The sequence below is a fragment of the Polyodon spathula genome, chromosome 4, assembly GCF_017654505.1.
Source record: "Polyodon spathula isolate WHYD16114869_AA chromosome 4, ASM1765450v1, whole genome shotgun sequence".
Taxonomy (NCBI): Eukaryota; Metazoa; Chordata; class Actinopteri; order Acipenseriformes; family Polyodontidae; genus Polyodon; species Polyodon spathula.
In genome coordinates, this window is record NC_054537.1 from 88133874 (window position 1) to 88148511 (window position 14638).

General features: G+C 38.4%; 1 pseudogene; it reads left to right on the plus strand.

The window, feature by feature from the left end:
- The window catches only part of LOC121314002, a 118413-nt pseudogene that overhangs the window by 71721 nt on the left and 32054 nt on the right, over positions 1–14638 (plus strand).

Consider the following 14638-nt stretch of genomic DNA (forward strand, 5'->3'; position numbering starts at 1 on the left):
GCCGCCAGAAGGGGAGGAGCCCCTGCCGCCTTCGCCGCCAGAAGGGGAGGAGCCCCTGCCGCCTTCGCCGCCAGAAGGGGAGGAGCCCCTGCCGCCTTCGCCGCCAGAAGGGGAGGAGCCCCTGCCGCCTTTGCCGCCAAGAGGGGAGGAGCCCCTGCCGCCTTTGCCTTCAAGAGGAGAGGAGCAGGAGCTGCCTCTGCCTCCGCCACCTCCACCGGCAGGCGCAGAGCAGCAGGAGCTGCCTCTGCCTCCGCCACCTCCACCGGCACGAGCAGAGCAGCAGGAGCTGCCTCTGCCTCCGCCACCTCCACCGGCACGAGCAGAGCAGCAGGAGCTGCCTCTGCCTCCGCCACCTCCACCGGCACGAGCAGAGCAGCAGGAGCTGCCTCTGCCTCCGCCACCTCCACCGGCACAAGCAGAGCAGCAGGAGCTGCCTCTGCCTCCTCCACCAGCAGAGGGTGAATGCCTGCTGGTATCACTTCCCCCACCAGCAGAGGGTGAATGCCTGCTGGGCCCCTTTCCACCAGCAGAGGATGAATGCCTGCTGGTATCACTTCCCCCACCCTCACGAGGAGAGGAGCAGGAGCTGCCTCTCCCTGTACAAGAAAGAGTACCAGGACTTGATGCTGGCATTCCTCAGCAGTCACTAAATAGTCTACTGAGGGGAGGATGGGGAAAAATGGCCCGGCCGCAGCGGCTACGAAGAGGGCCAGCACATCAGCTTGTCCTGACTCCTGGCCTCGCTTCGCCCAAGGATGCCTGCCTCGCTTCGCCCAAGGATGCCTGCGTCGCTTCGCCCAAGGATGCCTCTGCATCGCCTGGGGTTGCCAGCCGCTCCGCATCGCCTGGGGTTGCCAGTTTCACTGCCGGAGATCGGGGGGGAGGTCAGGAGACCTGCTCCCACTGCAGCAGTTTCACTGCCGGAGATCGTGGGGGAGATCAGAAGACCTGCTCCCACTGCAGCAGTTTTGCTGCCGGAGAATGGGGGGGAGGTCAGGAGACCAGCGCCCCCAGCCGCACGTTCGTGGCAGGATGAACGGTGGTCAGAGCCCCAAAAAGGGGAGCTGCTGGCCATGAAGAAGGGGGGGAGGTCAGGAGACCAGCGCCCCCAGCCACACTTTCGTGGCTGGAGGAACAGTGGCTGAAGCCCCGGAAGAGGGAGCTACCAGCCAGGAAGACATGGGGGGAGGAGGACATCCCACCATGGCCACCCCCATGGATTACTCCAGACCCCTCTTCCAGGACATTGAGACTGAGGGGGGAGGTGACCGTTGGGGCCATGTGTGCTTTGCACAAGGGGGGGGGATATGTAACAGGGTGAGCAGCACTGCACAGTGTTTATTTTAGAACAGGGTCTTCCCCTCCACCCCTGTGTTATTTTGTATTTGTTTATTATTTTGTATGACGGCGCAGCCGTGCATTTTTGTGTTATTATTTAAAAAATGTATTTGACGGCAAACCGCCGTGCGTTTGTTTTGTAGTGTGGATGAAGCCCATCCACGCTAATAATTAAAACCCGTGCAGAAGGTGACCATCTCCCGAATTAATTAAGTGATTAATTTATTGCTAATCGGGAGATGGTCACCTGTATAAATACCTGCAGCTCTCTCCATGTTAAGGGGGGTGTTCAGAAGTGGAGAACGGGAGAACAAGAGGCGAGAGATATCTTTAAAAAGAATAAGGATCCGTGAAGGCTACTGCCCAGCCGGACCTTAGCGTTTATTTTTGTGGTCGTGATTTATTTTGTTTAATTGTTTTATTTCTGCTCTGCGAGCAAATATTTATTTTTGTTCAAATATTTTATTTATATTTTTTTGTTCTCATTAATAAAACGGCGCACGCGCCACTGCACCGTACCTCTGTTCTGGTTGTGCTTTCTTCTGGTCTGGGTCCCCGCAACACCGTTTCCTGCCACAGCATCATTATACTGTACTCGAATAAAACGTAGACTATTTTTGAGAATCAAAAATGGTTAAAAAGCATGTCGTAAATTCTAAGGAATACAGTACTTTGGCTTACTGATTTTCTTTGAATAACACCGTTTTAACAATTTTTTTTTTTTTTTTTTTTGTTCCTGGGTAGTAAGTGTTATTTCTTAATTGCTTATGCCTCAGAAGTATAGAAAATGGCTATTATTCCCAGTTTATTTACAGTATAATCGTAAATCTCGAAAAACTACTCACTTCTAAATCTTTTGTAGTCATTTTTGTATTACTTTAGTATAAATACATGTTAATTTGGATTCATATGTTGTTTTTTTCTGACTTTATGTGAACGAAAAGACACACATTTGCCCGTTTTCCCAGTGGAAATAGTGATATTTTGAAATATCACTGTCCTGGTCACAAAAGCAAAGTTTATGGGGAATAATAGCCATTTTCTATAGTTTTGAGGCCTAAGCAATTAGGAAATAACACTTACTACCCAGGAACAAAAATTGTGTTACATAGTGTAATATAAGTGCAACACTGATGTACCTGACATTGTTAATTTCTATTGCCCAAACGTTAATAAAACTCCTGCAATGTAGTATAATGACTCCCGTCGAGATACACTATTTTTACATATCCGATCGACCCCAGGATCCAATGAAATCAGATATTACAGGTACTACTATAAAATAGTCATAGCCATTGAAATCTATGACAGTGGAGAGACTTACCATCATTTGGTTTATTGAGTGGTGGAAGTAGTTATATTTGATTTATTTTCATGTTTTAGTTGTATTGTATTTTTTTTTCAATTAAATGCCCTTATGAAATTGAATAAGTGTAGATCCTTAAATTATTGGTCATGGCCTTACATGTAATGTGTTTTTCTGTTTATTTGATCTATTTTTTCATATTGTGAGGACTATCTCTACCATACCCTAGTTTACATGTTTGGTAAAGTTTCTTTATCATCAGTCAATTGAAGTCATAAAGTTTTGTTACACTTCCAGTGCGTTCAGCAGGGGAGCAAAACTAGGTGTAGAACATACAGTGCCAGCATAAGCCTTTTAACTCTTTTACATCCAAGCGACTATGTCAAAGATGTTACCTAACAGGCAAGCATTTTATCACTGCTTTTACCAATATAATGAAAAAAAGAACATGGTATAATTAAAGTTAATTATTTTCACAGATTATGTAAAAATATAACTGATATAAAACATTTCTTAGAGTGATATATCTATATATATATATATATATACAGAGATTATGTCTCTAATAACTGGGATGTTAAAGTTTATTCATGCATATACTTCCAAATAAAATTATTTCTAAAGATTAGAATATCACAAAGTTAACTACTTACATGGTTTCGTTGTCCTTTTGAAATAAAATCGAAAGTTTTTGTTGGACCAAAAAAGAAAGAATAAAATGTGGGAAATCAAAGCCACTATCTTCAAAGTGAACAGCCTATCAATAAAGCTTTGTAAGTAAACAGAGACAAGTCCGACAGGTTCACAAAGGGCTTGACTGTCTCTATATGAAGTTTGGTGCAGTTTAATGATGGAATGCTGCAGTTACACAGCTAAGAAGGGATGCATAGTGTAATATTGAACATGGCCAATGGCAGCTACCCAAAGACCACTAGGGTAATCAAACATCACCAGTGAAGGCTGCAAATGGGTTAAAGGGACTATACCTTTTATGACAAGCCTGGCTCATTAATGATGTAGCAGCTTGCATAGGTCATCCAAACTTAAAACACTCAATCAAAATTATAAGGTAAAACTTTTGCTACTTATTTTCTTGTAATGTTCGCAACAGCTTGTATAGGAAATGTGTCATGTGATTCAAAAAATTATTTAGCAACAGTAGACCACAGGGAATGTAATACGCCTACGCTAATCCATTTTCTTTATAATTGGTTGACAGTTGCTACCTGCCTAGTTGAATTGCTCCTTTTCATGGCATATCTTTAAAAAGAAGCTCTGTTCACTTCTACAGTATGTTTGAACTTACAGCATATATGTAATACATTTTTTTAGTCTTTATCATACATACAAAGGTAAGCAAACTCACAAAATGTATTAAGTGTGATTAAAAAAGCTTGGATTATAAATGTATTCCCTGGCAGCTGTGGGATTTGCAAGAAAAACCAGGACCAGCACCACCTCCTCTGTGATACCTGTAAACTGCATTACCACCAGGGATGCTTAGATCCACCCGTCACAAGGATGCCCAAGAAGACTGAAAATAGTTACTGGTGAGACTACATTTTTCATAGAGATTTTATCTTCATTTTTTTTTTTTTTTTTTTATATAGCTTTTGGAATGTTTACAGGCATAGTGTTAATTACAGTTTAAATATTTTTCTTAAATACATACTTATATATATATTTATATTTTTTTACATTTAAATGCCAGGCCCAATTTAAAAGATTCTTGAAAGAAAAGTAGAACATTTAAATAAGCAGTTGTGAAAAATATCCATATGATTGTAGAGGAATTGAAGCTGAATTTGCTTCATTTTTGTAGTATAAAGATAAACATCAATGATTTCTTTTTTTTTTTTTAATTGCTGCTGTCCTTTTAGTTAAGAATTACTTATTCCCATTATGCAATCTTGAGCGATGCAAGTCCTTTCCTCTTGCTGCTTTCCCGGGATCTGGAATGCTGCAGATGGCTTTTCATGTAACTTTGTCAGTTGCTGTATAATGGGATGAATGGCAGGTAACTCACTAAACTCAGGTTCATCGCAGGGTAGGAAGCTGCTCTATAAAAGTTATTTTTGGAGACAGTCATCTTTGGCACAACTACAAATTGTGTAGTTGAACTACATTAACTCTTTCAACCACCATCAACTGTGTTACATTTTTTATTGTCATTTTGTTATCATTTTCATTTTTGTTTACCCACCAACTACATTTGTTGTGATTCCTAAAATATATTGTATGCTCTGTACGTGCTGTGTGTGTGTAAAAACAACTGGGTATGTATCTACAACTAAATACAAATAGTTCAGAAAAGCCAGTTACTCAGTTTTTCTGCATGGTTAACATAATGGGAGCGTATGCTTCTTCTTTTGGGTGACCTAGTGTCTGACTGTCTTACAATGTTAAAATATATTCAGACCACTAGAAAAAGCTACCATGCTGTATACCCTATTGTATAAACTCAGTCCTTGGAGAATGGTAGAGATATCTGTGCATGAAGAGAGCGTGAGAGAGTCAGTCGGCACAGGCAGTAGGTAAAGGACAAACACTTGTGGGTTCCGGTTGGGTTGTAGGTCTTATAAAAGTGGGTCGGGTTGCAGGTAAGAAGACGGTGTTGTTGAGGGTTCGGGTCGGGTCATGTAGTAGCGGGTCCAGGTTGGAAGCAGGTCATAAAAATCAGCCCCGCAGGACTCTAATCCACAGTACCTACAAATTATGTTCTTTGTTTTTTTACAGTATGTACTGCTGGAGGGATTCTGGAGACAATTTAAAACATGTACAGTCGAATCTTGCTAATCCGAACCAAGCAGTCTGTATTAACCTACAGTTTAATACACACCACTCTATCATAATTAAGTGCATACTGATAGCAAGTGTAAAAACTAAATTTCCACACAGGTGAATTTAAATAATACTGCAAACAGTGACCTGCACATGTAGAGTACAGTGCAGTTCATCATTAAACATTCCCGTAAGGGGAGCTGGTATGAGTTTGCAAACCTTTTCCCTTAGAACAGTTACGATTCATTAGGTTAACATTGTTAATCGAGTGACAGACTAATATTTATTTATTTATTTTTTAATTTTTTTAAAAGGCTTCACATTTATTAAGTATTGGCATTCTGCAGTCATTCTTGATATACTACTGTTTATGTAAAATTGTGTTTTCACACCATTGATTAATAAATAATAATACTAATTTGATGTTTGTTTGGAAGTTGTGCAAACATCATTAGTATTTTGTATTTACTGTGGTCATGAGTGTTACTGTTTTCTTGGTAATGTTACTCAACCCTCAATAGACTTTCACACATAGTACGTTTGACCCTTTGAGACGGATTGAAGTGCGGTTTCGGTTGGCTTGAAGTTATATGTGAAACTTCCGAGAACCACGTAATCGCATCAAAACAAATGAACCGAGATCACTTGAAATGGTGTGCTCGGTTTGCTTGGAAGGGGACTCAGTACATTTGCCACTTTGCTCCATTTCAACCTTTTGCCATGTGAAACAAAACGTGTTCCAGTTCACTTAGAAACAAATCTCTCCAAACTGTGGAGCAAATCATGGAGGTGACATACTTCAGCAAGCACCAAGGAAAGTATCTCACCACTGTCTCACATGCGCAACACAGGGCTTGTCAAAAAACTCACACAGTTACACAAGGCACCATAATGTCACATGTACACAATAGCACATCCACAAAAAAATACTATGGGGTGATTTACAAACTGGCGCAAGCCGGGGCTGTTCAATGAAACAGCGCTAATACCAGCGTGTGCATTCTTTAAGCGCAACAGCAAAACTGTCATCTTCCTTATGATGTACAGCATTTCTCTCAAAGTAAATTGATAGTCCTTTTTTGTAAAGTTTTGGTGTTTATTTAAAATCCAGTTTTGATAGCACTTGTGAGATTCTAATACTCATTCTTGCTAATGTTTAAATCTACCCAGATGTAAATTTTTTTTTTTTTTAATGATACAAGGTTTAGAACAATTCGAATTATAAATATATATATATATATATATATATATATATATATATATATATATATATATATATATATATATTATTTTATTTTAAAATAAAAAACTAATGTTATATTTTTAATAAACTAAGCAGCATGTGACCTTGGTGTCTACTCATAAAATCAATGTTTCATGCTGCAAGCATCTCATGAAAGATAGACTGTATTCCTAATATATTTGTTATATGCAGGCCTAGCACAATCTTCAAATCAAAATAAACTGTGACTTTTTTGTTATATGATAATGAACCCATGGACTAAAGTGAAGGGTTAGTGTACTACCAAGTGTACCACTTAGTCCCCTTTTAAATAATTACACAGCATTTTTTCAGAGTTTTTTTTTTTTTTTTTTAAATGAGCCTCTAGAGAAACGAGGTGAGTTTGAAGTTGAATGTGGAGATCTCCTCACTGTGTAAACGGATAGTTTGCTTTATTGAACCTCAGGAGGAATATGGCAGGTTACTTTGGGGCAAGGAATACTCCACCTCTTATTTGAGCACTCATCAGTGGTTCAGTCTGTTTCAAATCCACAATGTAGCTGTTTAAGCAAATTAAGGGTGTCAGGCTTTCACAACGCCAGTACGTTGGGACTGCTAGTCTATAGTAAATGTTTCGCTCTTTGAAAACGTAGGTTTCTGGCTCTCAAAGGATAATAAGTCATTTTTCTCACCTTTACTACTGTATGTATAATGATTTCCTATTCTTGAAGTTACCATGGTAAAAAAAGAAATAAAAAGAAACTTCTATATGTAGAGTGCAAGCATCAAAAATGAATGGTTTTTACAATGCAAATTATAGAAATTTAGAATCTTCTGGGAATTTAGAATCTTCTTCCTCTACCCATTTAACATTTGAGAGGTTGGATGAACAATGTGCATCGACACATGATCGTAACTACACTGCCTGCACTTTCATTGCTCTGCTCATTAACACGATATGTTTACTTGTCAATATGCCTTTTCTCTGTCCTAGAACCAGAGACTGTCCTAAACACATCTACCTGTAATTGTTTTTTTCAGGCTCTTTGTGTACTCAATCACAACATCCAATGAAGTAATCAAATTTAAGGTGCTTCTGTAGAGCCACTAATTAACCGGTTTTAGATTGTAAGCATAAAACCAAATTCGAGGGTGTTTGTGTGTGTGTGTTTTTAAATAACTGACAGCGTTATTGTAAAATAACACACAACACAAAAGCGGAATACAATTAGAATTATGGTATGACAGGGTGTTGTGATATAAGGCCTGTGGCCCACAGTCTTTATGATATTTCAGCACATCACAACACCCTGGAGTACCATAATTCTGTTATAAAATGGCATTCATCATCTCTACTTGCCAACATACTAATTAGGCACTTGCACTAAAAATGTGATTGCTGTAATGTTATTGTAGAGGGAGGAGTTAGCCTCTGCCTTTTTTTTTTTTTTTTTTTTTTACTCTGGTTCATTTCTACTGTGGACGAAGGACCATTTGGATTTGGATGGTTCATTGCCACTGCCAGTAAGGATATGGGACCATGTATTTCTTTCTTCATGGCTCACTTGCCAGTAGCTTCTGATGGATGCCTTGTTCTTTGTGACTTGTTATGGACATCATTTACCATGTTTCAAGCCCAGCTTTGCTGAGAATATGAACAGCGGTAGATTGTATTGAATGGTTTGTATACCCTCCACTTTGCTCAGCTTCGAAACCATTGAGCCAATGTAATTTATTCCTGTTGGTGATGTGGCATATGCTTAGAATGTAAATAAAAAGCAGGTGGGTTTTCAGACATTTTCTATATGTATTTGTGTATATTTACAAGAACAGGTTGGGGAATGGCAGGTGGTAATGCTGCTAAATTATTTGCCTTCCCCAAGATAGCACTAAGTACCCCAGAGAAAGCAGTAGCTTAGAATTGACTTTGCCATCATTACACATTTAATGCATCTCTATCGTAAGTAGTGTATAAGTAAGTGCTCTATTCATTCAGCTGGATCCTCACCCATTTCCATTGATCCAGAGCCAACAATTGGCAGAGCTCTGAAATCTATACAGCATATGCCTTGTAAAGATGTTTTGTAACCTAAATGTCTTAAACCAGGTCTTTAAAAAAATAATAATTATAATAATTATTATTAAAACTCTACAAGCCCTAGAACATCAAATGCTGTGGTTACTGGTGGTTAGCCTGAGAGCACTCCATTATATGCATTATATACAATTTTTCCACTAGTTTACAATGCAGCTTTTAAAATGTTGAGCTTTTGCTATGAACAAATAAAATGAAGATGTTCTTCTTTTTTTTAAAGACAAATGTAGTTGCTACAGAAATAAGGATAAAGCAAGAAAAAGGTCATTTAAATGAGTAAACCCTCCCACTTTCATCAGACTTACGAAGAATCGTAGATAGCAGCTGATGATGAAACATTTAATTGGTTTTATAGATCTTCGTTTGTGTGTCAGGTGGGTACTCTGCTTTTGTTTTAAACCACTTGTTTGTGTCTTAGCAGGGAATTTCATGGTTGAGCTTCGCTTCTTATCTCAAACTAGGCTTTCGCTTTTAATTATTCCAGGCATTTTCTGGTAGATAATAGAAGGAATGGGGCTATATTGATTGTCTTCCTTTCATCTTTGTTGTGTTCCTTTCATTAATAGAACAGAGATGAAACATGGGGTTCTTTTGAAATGTTTTCAGTTTCTTTAGTGTTTCTGAACTGTTTCCTTTTGGACCAATGATTGTTAAAGACCACATTTTAAAACCTAGCTAACATGTTTGCCAGCCCACTGAATTATCAAATCACAACTAACCAGAGTTGTAATGACTTGAGACAATGACTCGACTCGGAATCAAGTTGCAATTTTTTGTGACTCGATTCGAGTCATTGAAATCAAGTGACTCACCTGACTCGAGTTCCTGCATGCAAAGACTCGGCTCGACTCCCTCCTCCAAAGACGTGATCAACTCGAGTCATGCAAAAAAGTCTCGATCTGTCTCGAGTCGTTGTAAAATCAATAACAAACTTATTTAAGAATACATGCAGTCCCTCCCTTAACACACACAGTCATCTTGTCATTTTGCACATAAACAGGTTCTTGCCTGGATGTTAAGACTATTGCTAAGGAAATAGAAAACACCTTTCTAGCCTATAGGAGTGTTCTGTGATCATAACATCACAACCAGCAGGGAGCCCCTGAATCAAAATGCGTAGGCAGGAAGCAAAGACAGATTTCTGATTACACCGTGTAACAATTTTTTTTTTTTTTTTTGGTTCCTGGGTAGTAAGTGTTATTTCCTAATTGCTTATGCCTCAAAAGTATAGAAAATGGCTATTATTCCCCACAAACTTTGCTTTTTTGACCAGGACAGTGATATTTTGAAATTTAACTATTTTCCAGAACATTCCAGATAGATTCAGTGCTGAGTAAACTTGGAGTAACTTCTAGAACTTTCCAGTAATATAAATAGTAGTATAAATACAGGGGCCTTAAGCCCACCAGTTCAGTTTAGTTCCAGCTGCCTAAGTGGATACATATCTGCATTTTTCTGAGATGACATCAAGAGGCTGCAATGGTGGCATTCCTGATGGGTCTCCAAGGTGGTTTTTACCAAGTTTCCCTGCTATCTTTGCCTTTGGGACAGCAGGGACACCAAGGCGTACTACCACAGGCGGGACTGGCCACAGCGGACCGAGTTCTCTGTGGGGAGGAACAACGTCAAGTGGGAGCCACTGGTGGACCCCCGGAAGGTGCTGATGCCACCACTGCACATCAAATTGGGCCTTATGAAACAATTTGTCAGAGCTCTAGATAAGGAGAAGGCAGCCTTTAAGTACCTTCAAGACTTCTTCCCTAAGCTGTCTGAGGCAAAGGTCAAAGCCAGTGTCTTCGTCGGACCACAGATAAAGAAGATCCTGGAGTGCAATGAATTCCCCAAGAAGCTCACTAGTAAGGAGAAAGTGGCTTGGAACAGCTTTGTCGCAGTGGTTCGGGGCTTCCTGGGCAATCACAAGGCCGAAAACTATGTGGAGCTGGTTGAGACTCTGGTGAAGAACTATGGCACAATGGGCTGTAGGATGTCCCTCAGAGGAGCAAGGCGAGCGCTTCCACCAGGATATACTGGACTTTGAACGGCGCTACCAAGGACAGTATAACGAGAACATGATGGGAGACTACATTTGGGGGTTGATTCATGAAAGTGATTTACAGTATAATCGTAAATCTCAAAAAACTACTCACTTCTAAATCTTTTGTAGTCATTTTTGTATTACTTTAGTATAAATACGTGTTAATTTGGATTCATATGTTGTTTTTTTCGGACTTTATGTGAACGAAAAGACACAAATTCGCCCGTTTTCTCATTGGAAATAGGTAAATTTCAAAATATCACTGTCCTGGTCACAAAAGCAAAGTTTGTGGGGAATAATAGCCATTTTCTATACTTTTGAGGCATAAGCAATTAGGAAATAACAATTCCAACCCAGGAACAAAAATTGTGTTACATAGTGTTACTAATCACAGAAAATCCTGAGGAAAATAGGGATTTTTGAGTTTTGTCACAGACATAAAAAAAAACAAAACAACAACATGGAGAGTACACTGAAAGTACCTGGGGTGGTCGCTTTTAATAATTAAGAGATATGGTTTCCATAAATAAATTGATTAAATACATACAACCATACATACATTAAATAAAGAGAATAGTGAGCATCAAATGCTTCCCAAACTATTTACTTTTCAAGCTTTCGCTAGGCAAAATTTTACTTATTTGAGACGTTTTAGATGCAGTCATTACCTTTACTTGTGTGCTAACAAAACCTGAAAAATAACTCCTAATCTGTGCTTTTTCTGCCATGTTGTTTAATTTGCCCTGACGTTCTTCTTCTTTTTTTTTTTTTTTTTAAATATTGAATATCGACTACCTACTCATTTTAGAAATATACCGCTGTTGCATTGTGCCTGAGATTTTAATTCATTCAAATTCTCATTTTAGCCATTGAGCCAATGTGGTATACATTTGAATAAGGTGGCATAGAGTTTTCAAATCATGAAATAAGCCTTATTTAACGTTTCTGTAGTTGTAGTAATGCAGTCTTTTTTTTTTACTTTTTTTCAGGCAGTGTTCAGAGTGTGACCAGGCAGGTAGCATGACATGGAGGCAGAGATTGCCATGGAAACCTTACCAGATGGGACTAAGAGATCAAGGAGACAAATTAAAGAGCCATTAAAATTTGTTCCACAGGATGTGTCCCCAGAACCTAAGAAGATCCAGATAAGAAACATGGTAAATTCCTTCCTTAACCCTTCTGTTCCGGTGAACATTTGAACTGTTTGAGTCTGACTGACATAACGTACTCGGAAATTAATTTGTGTTTAGAAATGTCTCCATAAGTATATATAAAAATAAACTCACTCACTCATCTTGCTTTCTGCCTGTCTATACTTTGCGTTTTTGAAAGTGTATAAAATCATCCCTGATTGGTTGATGGAGCCTTTTTTTTATTTGTTTATTTAGCAGACGCCTTTATCCAAGACAACTTACAAAAACTAGTGTGTGTGAACTATGCATCAGCTGCAAGTCACTCACAACAGCGTCTCACCTGAAAGACGGCGCAGAAGTGGGTGACATTTCTTCTAGTCTAGGCTTTACTGTACTCAACATTAAATAAATTGCCACCTAAAAATATACTGTTATTTTTCTTGCTGACTGTTTTGTGTTATCTCAACAAAAACAGAAATATTTTACAAGAGGATGACACCTTTTGCTCTTCATTCACTAGAAGTATCTAAAAAGGAAATGTAATTACTCATGGGGGGCATTTTGGGGCTGACTGGCATGTCTATTTAATAAAGTATTAAAAAGGGGGGGGGGGGGGGGGGGGGGGGGGGGGGGGGTACATTTTACATAATGACAGCCGGTGGTTTATTCAGGTTAATTTTAATTTTTTTACACCTGAAGATATAAAACATTTTAAAGATATACAAGTGTATCTTTTTCCATTCTTTACTGTGAGCAATGAAAGATAAGTCAGCACCACACTGCTGTTATTTATCATTATTGTTTTCACTTATCATACTCTACCATACCCAGGTTTTTTTAGATTAAGTTCTCTTCTCTCTCTCTCTCTCTCTCTCTCTCTCTCTCTCTCTCTCTCTCTCTCTCTCTCTCTCTCTCTCTCTCTCTCTCTCAGAAAGATAAAAATCCCGGCCAAATGTATCCAAGAGCTTTATCAGAAGGAGCCTTTTTTTTCCACAAAGTTCAGTAGAGTAACCTTCAGAATGCAATAGTATTTATTGAACATTTTGTGGGATTCATTTTTAATAGTATGAAGGAAATAAACCCAAAATAAGACAGGCAATATTTGCTTACTGTACTTTAGCTATTGGGTTTACCTTTGTTTTGCAACTGGGTATGTAGCCTCCTTGTAATGTCTAAACATAATTTGGCACTTAAGCATCCTTAAACATGACAGAGAAAAATGATCTTCATAAATGTTCAGTAATACTTTTGGCTATATTATTAGATCACCCATAAACATAACCACAAAGAATAGTCTTTAATATTCTTGGGCAATTTATAGATTTAAATACATAGAATGTTTTTATGAAGTCTAGTTAATATTTGAAGACCCCCTCCCACAATAAACATTTTGTCACATTTTGAGCTGGTCACTATGGAAAGTGTATCCAGATTAGCTGATTTGGCATGGAATGAGCCAAAGCAATTGCAGCACACTTTGAGATATTTGGTACGTAGCTGTACTGTTATGATTACCTTTGACAAATCAGATTGCAATTGTCCAGTGAAAAAATAAATAAATACTTCGGCAATATTAACAATACAGGCCACACACTTTGAGAGAGTATCTTCAAATGTAGTACACAGCTTCATCTGGTTTGTATTTTAATCAGTGTTTTTTTTTTTTTAATGAACTAAAATGTGGCGCTGACCTTGAACTTGACCTCTAACGTAATATGGCTGCCATATTTGCCATATTTATGTGACTTTAATTTCCAGATGATGAACACCACATGCTTTGAAATACAGCTCTGAAATTCAGTTTACGTCTGTATTTTTATACCTTGGTTTCTCTGTCAGGTTTGATTATGGAAATCATCCAGTACAGAATAGCCATTTTCCAAGAAATTTATTTTAATCTTTGGTCATATTAATTACCAAGACAACTGGAAGTGTAAGTGAGTCTCTCTTAGTGCATGTAAGACACCAGCTAGCGTCCTGTTTAGTGATTTTAGAGGATGGCAGCTTTTAGACCCATCACAGGGCTCAAAGTTTGCCAAAATCCTTTTGGGCATCTGGCTCTAGACTTCAAAATTTGGTAGCCAACTAAAAATTTAGGGGCCAACTGAAATATTCTTCGTTCTATAACTCCAGCTATTTTATAATGTATTGTTCTACTGATATTAAAAGAAATGTATACAATCAATGTACTAATATAAAATACACTAAATATTTAACAACCAGACATTTTTCTCTTATGATAAAAATAAACATCCATCTTTCATGGTAGACAGCAAAAAAAAAAACTAAAAAACAGCATATTGGAAGTTGAACATCCCTCCCACAGAAAGCAAAAAGTTTTGACTGGCTACAAAAGCCAAAATATGTACCAACATTCCTGGTTTTACTATGAGCTTGATTCTCCACACTGTATAGATGATAAGTGCAGGTAAATCTTATTAAACGCCTAGTAAAACCAGAAATGATCAAACTGCGATGCAATGGGAGTCTTATTTCCATCCCTGAAAAGTGTAACACATTTAAAGAATTTGCATACCGAATAACAAATATTTAAAAAAATATATATAACTTCTGTTATTTCATTAGGCTTTGTAAATTATAAATTAGTAAACAGACAAACAAAAAAAGATGATACTGGACTGGTACAAAAACACCACATATGAAATCAAAGCACAACTACTGCAAAATGATATGAAGACCTGTCACAAAGACGGCTGCAGTGGGTGAC